Consider the following 11,051-nt stretch of genomic DNA (forward strand, 5'->3'; position numbering starts at 1 on the left):
ATTTTACAATAGGCCACTAATTCACTGATTAAAATGAATTTTTCATTTTTCATACATATATTAGCTATTTGTAATGACATAAAACATTTATATACCAGCAACAAATATATGCAAAAATAACTTTGCTATCATATGTAAGAAAACCAAGTCAATATTTTCCCTTAAAAAAAAAAAAACCTGGCCAGGCATGGTGGCTCACGTCTGTAATCTCAGCACTTTGGGAGGCAAGGCTGGTGGATCACCTGCGGTCAGGGGTTCGAGACCAGCCTGGTAAACATGGCAAGACTCCATCTCCACTAAAAATACAAAAATTAGGTGGATATGATGGTGTGTGCCTGTAATTTCAGCTACCCAGGAGGCCGAGACAGGAGAATCATTTAAACCCAGGAGGTGGAGGTTGCAGTGAGCCAAGACTGCATCACTGTATTCCAGCCTGGACCACAGAACAAGACTCCTCCATCTCAAAAACAAAAACAAAACAAAAACCTTCTGTACTTTATTATTCATGCATAATTCTAAGATCCTGTCTCAGTCTGTTTGTGCTGCTATAATAAAATACCCAAGACTGGGTAATTTATAAACAATGGAAATTTATTTCTCACAGTCCTGGAGGCTAGAAGTCCAAGATCAAGGTGCCGGTAGGTTTGCTGTCTGGTCTCTGTTTCCAAGTGATGCCTTGAAATGTTTGACAGCAAATTCAGATGATGGAAGGGATTGAAAGGCAAAATGGCACCTACTAGTTCCCTCTCTGTCCTTTTTTTTTTTCTTTTTTTGAAATAGAGTCTCACTCTGTTGTCCAGACTGAAGTGTAGTGGTGTACTCTTGGCTCACTGCATTGACTGGTTCCCAGGTCCAGGCAATTCTCCTGCCTCAGTCTCCTAAGTAGTTGGGATTATGGGCATGTGCCACCATGCCTGGAGAATTTTTGTATGTTTAGTAGAGATGGTTTTTACCATGTTGGCCAGGCTGGCCTCGAACTCCTGACCTCAGATGATCCTCCTGCCTCGGGCTTCCAAAGTGCAGGGATTACAGGCGTGAGCCACTGCACCTGGCCCCTCTAGCCCTTTTTAAGAGCACTAATCCATTCATGAAAGTGTCCTCATGACCTGATCATCTCCCCAAATCCATACCTCTTAGTAGTGTAGCATTGAGGATTAAGTTGCAGCATAAATTTTGGAAGGACACAAACATTCAAGCCATAGCAGGCCCTGTACTTTTACTTGTACTTTCTCTATTTGTTGACATTGTATCACTCTCTGGATTTTTCTCCTATATTGTTTTTCTGCACTCTACACAATTGGATCCTTAATGTACCTATATTGTCTCTCAAAGCTGCATTTTTATCAGCATCCTAATAAAATCAGTCATTCCTCTAAGGCAGTGGCTCTCAACTTTTAACCCATATTAGAATCATTTAAGGCAAGCTTGTCCAATCTGTGGCCTGTAGGCTTCATGCAGCCTAGGATGGCTTTGAATGCAGGCCAATACAAATTCGTAAACTTTCCTAAAACATTATTAGATTTTTTTGAGAGTTTTTTTTTTTTTCTTTTTAAAGCTCATCAGCTATCGTTAGTTGTTGGTGTAGTTTCTATGTGGCTCAAGACAATTCTCCTTCCAACACGGCCCAGTAACATGGTTTGGTTGTGTCCCCACCCAAATCTCATCTTGAATTGTAGCTCCCATAATACCCACGTAATACCCACATGTCGTGGGATGGACCCACTGGGAGGTAATTGAATCATGGGTATGGGTTTTTCCCGTGCTGTTCTCTTGATAGTGAATAAGTGTCATGAGATCTGATAGTTTTATAAAGCATAGTTCCCGTGCACACGATCTCTTGCCAGCCACCATGTAAGACATGCCTTTGCTTCTCCTTCACCCTCCTCCATGATTGTGAGGCCTTCCAGCCATGTAGAACTGTGAGTCCATTACATCTTATTTTCTTTATAAATTAGCCAGTCTCGGGTATTCTTTTTATTACTTTTCTTTTTTTTTTTTTTTGATGTGAATTTTCACTCTTGTTGCCCAGACTGGAGTGCAGTGGTACGATCTTGGCTCACCGCAACCTCCACCTCTGGGTTCAAGCAGTTCTCCTGCCTCAGCTTCCCTAGTAGCTGGGATTATAGGCATGTGCCACCACGTCTGGCTAATTTTTGTAGTTTTAGTAGAGACAGGGTTTCACGGTGTTAGCCAGGATGGTCTCGATCTCCTGCCCTCATGATCCGCCAGCCTTGGCCTCCCAAAGTGCTGGGATTACAGGCTTGAGCCACTGCGCCCAGTCAGTCTCCAGTATTCTTCATAGCTGTATGAAAATGGACTAATATACCCAGGGAAGCCAAAACATTGGACACCCCTGATGTAGGGTGTTGTTAAAAGACGTACCTCTCCTAGTCCCCTGAATCTCAAGATTCTGATGTCCTAGGTCTGAATGACAGCCCAGGAGTGTTCACTTTAGCCATCACTCTAAGTGATTATGGTGCAGATTTCTGATGGCTACATATTGAGAAATACTGCTCCTAAAGGATCTCATCCTAGCTTTCTTTTCATTAAATTAAGAAGTCTACCAGGTGATTTTTTTTTCCTCTCTCTGATCACACAGTTTATATTATCTGTTATTCCTTTCTAAATTAACCACACTGATTAACCACTGACCACTATATTGATTCACTGGAACTGGTCTGACTACTGATAATATGCATCTACGATTACACTGTATTCACAAGAGCTCTCATTTGCAAGCATGAGAAACCCTTTAGAATAAGCTTGAATGCAACAAGAAATTTATTAGAATGGTAATAGGCTATCTCAAGTAACCAAACCAAAGTGAGTGCAAGGCAAATGTCCAGGACAACAGGTCCATCATTCTCTGTATTTGGCCTTATATTTTTTTGGTGCAAACTCACTTTCTGGTGTTTGGAAAGATGGTAATGAGCTTCTCCAGAGTTATATTTCTCATATATCTAGAAAATACTGACTAGTATTACCCATGGTCCAAAGCAAAAAATTCCAGAGGAGGCCTCTGACTGGCCCCTGGTACATCAGATGTTTATCTCTGCTTTGGGGTATGAGGCCTATAAGACCATATCATCTCCCATTCAAAATGCAAGATTGGATTCAAAGATGGGCCAAGTGTTTCCCAGAAGAAGAATGGTTATGTTCTCAGAAAATACATGGATCCTGAGTCACAATAACTACCCACTGTATTTTCTGACACATCTGTATTATGAGACAGATTCTCATAATTTGTCCCTGCCCTTATGACTCAAATGAGAAGGTACTGATTAATTCAGTCGAGAAGTTATTAACAAGTGACTAACATCTAGAAAACATGACCCAAGAAACACTGACTAAAACATAAGATAGTGTCTCCCTCTGTGACCCAGACTGGATGCAGTGGCACGATCTCAGCTCACTGCAACCTTCACCTCCGGGCTCAAGCAATCCTCCCACTTCAGCCTCCCAAGTAGCTAGGACTACAGGTATGAGCCACCATGCTCAGCTAATTATTGTATTTTTTATAGAGACAGGTTTTCACCAGGCTGCCCAGGCTGGTCTCAAACTCCTAAGCTCAAGCATCCACCTGCTTCAAAATCCCAAAGGGCTGGGATTACAAGCATGAGCCACCACACCCAGCCCATGTTTTCCTATGTCATCCTTCCCTCTTCTGCACTCGATATCTAACACACTCATACATATGTACACTCATGTGCACACACATACACATACAGGCACACTAATAAATTCAACGATAAATGCCAAAATGTAACAATAAAACGTTCAGCATTCTAACTCTTTACCTCTTTTCTGGCTACCATATTTAATTTATGTTTTCACTTAAAGTTATTGATTAATTTAATTAAGAACTTAACCCCAAACTTTGATAAAGACTGGCTTTCATTTTCTCTTTCAAAAAAATATCTTGACAGTGGTGATGTTTTATTGTTTAGGTTTTTCTTCACAGAGATAACTAAGAACGAAGTATTTTCTGCCAGTGTACAGATAAATCTGTAATTCTGCTTGATTATGTTATAATGAATTTTGCAAACATTCCTTAAATCCAAAGATACAGTTTATCTGTTCAATGGTAACTATTTGTACCTTATTTAAACATTTTAATTTACCTCCCAGTCACTTGGAAGCTCCAATGGTCTGACACAATGCACTTGTTAAATTTAGTTGCCAAGTTTACATTTTAATACTACTACATAAAATAATTTAGAGCTATAAACTATAGAATTTCCTAGAGAAACAACAGTTTATAAATAACTCCAGAGAATGGTGTATTTGAATTAATAAACCAGGCGTTCTACTAGTACTAGGGACGTAATAATAATTGAGACTTTGTCTTTGTCTTTGTATTTAGTAAGGGAAGTTCTCCCATACGTTTCATTTTGTACCTTTACAGCTAGAATTAAATCTCATGACCATTTCCAGATTCCAGAGGGTATGAAAAGCCAAGCATTTCTCTTAATAGCATCAAGAGCAAAGGAAGGCAGGGAGAACGGAGTTGAAATGGACATTTAGTGAGCTGTCTCATCCTACCAGCTACATGGAATTTACCTGGAAGACAGATTTAATCTGCAGACACGGGCTTTCTAATTGGTGTTGTTTCAGTTCTCTGCTTTCTTCCTTGGGGTTACATAAAATTCCTAGGAATGGTAATGGGTTTGTTCGTTGTATCAGCTGTCTTCTCTTGTATCTCTTCCAGTCCTGAACCTCTTTTCTGCATTTTGGCCAAATTTTTCAAGATCGTGCTTCTCATCAACTAATTTTAAATTTTTACATCATTATCTTTTAAATTCTGGTCACGCATTCTTAGTTTCCTATTGTTGTCTTGTTGTGACTATTCTCTTAAGTAATAATCATATTTTTTTTCTTTAATAAAGGTCCCAGTTCAAAGCTCTCATCCTAATCCCTCAGTTTTTGGAAAGTTACTTACGTTGTGTAGCACTAATTTATTAATGTAGAATGTCCTACTTCCATTTCCTATTCCTTGCATGATTAACAGTGGTTTAGGTGAATAGACAAAACCCCTAGAATGTAGTATACTAAGATATTTTCAGTTTTGAAAAACATCCATAATACTTTGACAATGGCGAACTAAATGTAACTCAGCTCCAATTTTTCTCTGTCCTCATCCATTCTTTCTCTGTGGTCTCCTACAACTAGTTATTTCTGAATAAGTATAAAATAAGAATGAAGGAAGGGCAGAAAACAGTGATGTTGCCACCTTCACTCATGAAGAATTAAGTGGATGGAGAATTTTGGGGTTAGTACAGCTCATGATTCAAGGCTTAGACAATGGAGAATTGCAAAAGATCTTCCATGTTTAAATGAATGGATTCCATTTCCTAATGTTAATATACTACAGAGTATAGATGGGCATTTCTCAACATTCCCAACGGTAATTTGTTATTCAGTGTTACTTTTCAATGTTATGAACGCTTGTTGTTTTCTGTTCTTCCTGGGCATTTGGGTATAGGGCTGGAATGGGCTATATTGGGGAATGCTAGTCAAATGCCATTTTATGCTAGCAATCTCTTCAAAGATGATCAGAAAGAAACTCAGAGGTAAGAGGAAAAGGAAAGCAATAGAGACGTGTGTACTGATTCTGCACCTCCTGTGAAATCCGTCTTGAACGATACATATTTGAAGGTGTAATTTACATGTTTGTGAAAATTCAAAGTTAATTAAGAACATAAAATACAAGTCAATGCTCATATGTTTGACTATGTCTTAGTCACAATTTTTTTTTTAATAGGGCTCCCACAATCTTACTTAAGATCCTCTGAGTCACTAGTCTATATTAAAATGTCTTCCACAATTTCCTTAACATTTTTTATAAGCAATTTTCGTTGTCTTTATTAGTTCCTCCTTATTTAAATTTTTCTTCTTCATTCTTTCTTAAAGACATTTTTTAAATGAACTCAATATATCAGCCTCCTTAGTGCAATAATTAATTCTTTGCTTCCTCTCATTTATTAGTTACCCTATTTTTTTCTTCTGTTTCTGTCTTCCCCCGATACATCTGTTCTACACTTTTAAATTCTTCTTATAATAGATTGAGTCAGGGTTTTTTAATTTTTTACTTATATTTTATTGGTTTTGTTCTTCTATTTATAAATATACTTTCTGTTGGGAGGGGGTTGAGTGAAAATATGTGGTAAAATTGACTGTTATGCTCTAATTTGAGTTATTTTTCTATTACGTTTCACAATGTTTAATACGTACTATTATAAAAGTGGTTCTTCTATTCCCTTTATTCTGTGATTTTTCTCAGGGACCTCCATGATGCCTCAGGACACCAATTAACCCTATCTATAACTACAGAAAAAAGAATCATTGATATATTAAGACAGGTTGAGGATTAATTAAAGATGGTGATTCTTTTTTAAAGTAAGACTGTCCCTTCATTCCCACTGCAATACACAACTTTGTGTTTGTTCTTTACCTTTTAGGGCCTTAATTTTATCTGAGAAGAAGACTTATAATTTAATCTTAGAAGAAAAGACAAACATGTTTTTAAGTATGCATAGTAATACAAATAAATGGTAAAATACTGTGAAGTGGAGGTTTATGTCAGATCTTCTTATCCTTTTAAATAACCTTAGGCATTCATGTTTTGCAAATAGCTCTTTAAATCAGATGGAATTTGTTCTTACGAATGAAATCACTAATGCTTAAGAAATCTGACTAACACAAGGGGGCAGCATGGTATAGTAGAAAGAGCACTGGGCTTGGAGTCAAGAGCCTGAGTTCTAGTCTCATATATTGGCAGAGGGAAAGGGGGTAACCACTTGAACATTTTCTAGGGGGGATTTGAGGTGGGGCTTTTTCTCTTCATCTCTAAAATTAGGGGTACTGACTATATAATCTTAAGGGTTCCTTCAAACTCTAAGCATCTATGTTGAATTTGCCTTTTTTTTAAATAAACAGTTTTTACAAAGGTAGAAGAGAATTAAAGCAAAGTCCGAATTCACAGTGGTAAGATTTAAATTAAATGAACATGTTTTCATCTTTATAATTTGTGAGGGGATAGAGTGAGCTCCTTCCTGTCACCCCTGCCCCACTCCCAAGAGGGAATATTGTGCATTGTAACAGCTGAGCTGACTCTGAGTCAAGGAGGGCTCAGTGAAATGGTCACAACAACAACTGCAAATTTGAGGTGACTATAAAAACTCTAAAAAAGCTTTGCCTCACCAATGGCTTCGTTGTATGTTATGCTGAGAGGGCAATTGTGAACTCTTCATTCTCCAAGAGGCTAGCAAGCTGTTGGTAAGGCACATAGGGAACTGTCAAAAAGAGAAACCCATGGGAGACCCCATCATTGTTCATCAGCACAGTCAACTGAAGTCACTGTTGGTGCTCATAGAAAGTTATAAAAGCCATTGGTGGGAACCAGCGATGAGAACTTCTTTGGGGAACTCCCTTTCATTGGTATTTTTAGATTGAGTGGTGTACTATGGAGGACCTTTCTAAGTTTCTGGTCTGTCCCACTAGTCCAATATATCCCTTTCATGTGGAGAGTAATTTGCTGAGAGAAGCAATTTTATTTGGTTTCTAACCTGGAGTTGGTGACCATATTGTCTGCCACATGAACTTACACTACTGATGGTTACTGATTTGATCAGGAGTTAACCATCAACTCAATGAGAGTCAACCATGGAATGGCTAGGGATTATGAAGTGGTTTGGAATTAAGTTCTTTCCAAGAAGAAAGATCATTAATTGGCCAAATCAACAAAAGTCTATTTCTTTGTAATTTAAACTAGAGATATGGAGAAAATATCAACATGTTAGTAGCAGAAACATAAGCTAAAAGACCCATAGTGAAAAGGCAACATGTAGTTGCTAGAAGGGAGAAGATGGCATAATTAAATGTAAATTCTAAATTAGTATATGCTGTGAAGTAGAAAAAATCATCACAGCGTACAAGTAATGTTTTTAGTTGTTAGATGCAGAAGAAAAACGTACACATCAACTGAGAGACCACATGAGAAAAAATCATTAATTACTACTGTTGGGGAGGCCACAAGCTAATGCAGTCACTGGTTCAACTTTGGATACTTCCACTCTCTGAGTGTGTTCTGACTTCAGAGACAATTAATGATAAGTAAACTATAAAGAGTCAACTATGACTCTTTTCCCTGTGTTCTTATGAAGACTGATTACATGGCTAAGATTCCTATTCCTGTCTCAGTTATTCTCATACACTTCCTTGAAATAAATTGTTTTGTTTGAGCAAACAAAAGCAAATTTGTACAGTGCGTCATGACTATGAACTTATCTCAAAAGGTGCAAAAGCAAGTTATAAAGTCATGCAAGGTAAACAAAATCCAATCAGATAGCGTTTTAAATATCAGTTAAAAATTTAAACTGGTTCAAGAATGAAGTTGTTCAGAATTCTGTCAAGTTCAAAGATTTTTAAGCTTTTAGTAAGGCAGGTTTATAAAGAGCAAAAGAAATGCAAAATCCAATCAAGGTATTAGCTTGTTTGGCAAATTGGCCAAACTTTGCCAATTGACAAATTTACTTTGCCGATTGGCAAAATGCTAGATATTATCAATAGACGGCACTGGAGAGATCTGGCAAGGCTGTATAAAGGAAGATACCTCCTTTTGGGGTTCTGGTCTTCCATTATTATTATTCAGTGCGAAATTTCAGGAACTCCCATAGAAGCAATCTAGCTGTGCCTTCATGTCATGATCTTGCCAACAACCAATTCTGAACATCTAGCTCTTCCTGGCCACACCCTCCAGCCACTGTGGGCACTCCTACAGACTACCTCCCATTCACAACCTCTGGGAATTTCTTCACAACCAGAAGTCTACATGTTTCTCCTATTGGAAGAAGTCTTCCTCTCAACCTTGGCAGCAAGAATCCCTAGTCATTGATTTTGTCCATTTGTTTTCGCTTATTTTATTTTGTTATTGTCCATACCCCCTCAGCTTAGAGGTAGTAGTTGCTTTTTTGTACTTGCTACTTCTGGACTTTTTAAAGTGCTCTTTTACCTCTCTTATCCGTCTTCTACTAATTAACAATTCTCTTCATTAAATTCAAATAACTCTACGGTTATTGCCTCCTGTTGGCTCCTAAATGATGGAGCTGCATATGTTTTGCTGACTTCTGTTAGCACTGAATCAAAAGATTTGGCCTACATGATTATCTCCTTTGAGTAATTAAATTAGTGACACAGAAAAAAGAAATCGAATTTAGGATGTCACATCGGGATGGCCAATAATAATACAGTTAGCATCCCATTCAAAAGCTTAGGCCATTGCCTCCATTAGTGAGAGTGCATATTTTAACCCTAGGAAGACTTTAAAATAAATATAGAAAAGTATCTTAGGTTGGATTCCAAGGAAACAGAGTCTGAGATGGAGATTTGTGTGCAGGAGCTTTTTTGGAAAGGGCTCTACCCAAAAAGGAGAGTTGACATGGATGCATCCCGATAAAGGTCTCAGAAGATCCACAGGGAGCTCAAGTGCTGAGATAGTGTTCTTCCATCTTGATAAGGTATAGGACAAGGAGTTGTTAGTCTCCATCAACCAGTCATTTGACATGGGCTGATTCTGGGAAGGAAAGTTATCCAGGGAATTTTGAAACAAATCTCCTTAACTAAAGGGAGCTTCCAGAGAGTGATTTGACTGACAACCTTCCCATCAGCTGTCCGCACTACCATTAGCTGGAGAAATGGGCACCACATTTCTAAAGGGGGTTTCTGAGCAGCTGTGTTAATTATGTACTGCTACTTAACAATCCTCCCCAAAATTTAGTGGTGTAACACAATGACAACATGGATTTTGACCACAAATTACAATTTGGACATGGCTCAGGGGGGATAATCCTTTTTTGTTCCACTCAACATAATTACAATGGCTCGAAGACTGGCAGTTGAAATAATCTGGAGACTTGCCACTCACGTTTGTTTGTTGATGCTGATTATCAACCAGGACCTGGGCTTGGGTTGTCAGCCACCCCAAACCTGGTAGCAACATCACTTCCTCTAAATTTTTTTTTTTTTTGAGGCAATAGTAAAATGTTGCTTAAGAGGTAGAACAATAGATTCTGCTGTTTGATGGGGAGTGAGGTGTGACCAAAAAAACTGTCGTGACTGTTTTTGGAAAATATACTCTTCCACAGCAGCACACCACAGAATCTACTGTAAAAGGAAATTTTAAAATAGTGTAAATATTTTGTTAAGAATGAATTTGTGTATGGTTGACATTTTATTTATGTTGATATGTAAGGTAATTTTGTCTTTTAATGCAAAGACTACAACTCTAATTTAAATGTAATTGAGCAATTTAGAAAACACTTTAAGTTGAAATTTTAATGTGTTCCTTTTCAGAAACAGAACTTTTAAGAAAATGTAAATCTCATTGTATTAGATTAAGAAAATTGTTTTAGTACTTGGAAAGATCTGGTTAATTTAGTTAAAATGTTTTAAAATTAAAAAGAATGTGTACATTTATAAATGCCATTTAAATGTCTGAGAAAATATCTGTGTAAATGAGACAAAACATTATTCATTTAAAAAAATTATTAAAATCCACACATTGACCAATAACAATATTTAGATTGGCAAGCTGAATTTAATAATTAGGACAAAACTATAGTTTTTAATGTATAACTTCATTTAATTGAATAACAGCTTTCAGTTTCTCCAATAAAATTCTGAATAGTCTTTCTTACATGTAAAATCTAGCTTTTAAAATTTATTTATTTATTTTTGAGATGGAGTCTTGCTTTGTTGCCCAGGCGACACGATCTTAGCTCACTGCACCTCCGCCTCTTGAGTTCATGCAATTCTCCTGCCTCTGCCTCCCAAGAATCTGGGATTACAGGCGTGTGCCACCAGGACCAGCTAATTTTTGTATTTTCTGTAGAGATGGGGTTTCACTATGTTGGCCATGGCTGGTCTCAAACTCCTGACTTCAAATGATCCGCCTGCCTTGGCCTCCCAGAGTGTTGGGATTACAGGCATGAGCCACCATGCCTGGCCTCAAAATTCAACTTTTGGATGTCTCTCTTTTTTTTTTTTTTTTTTTT

This window comes from Rhinopithecus bieti, unplaced genomic scaffold (genome assembly GCF_001698545.2).
Source record: "Rhinopithecus bieti isolate Rb0 unplaced genomic scaffold, ASM169854v2 scaffold_5350, whole genome shotgun sequence".
NCBI lineage: Eukaryota > Metazoa > Chordata > Mammalia > Primates > Cercopithecidae > Rhinopithecus > Rhinopithecus bieti.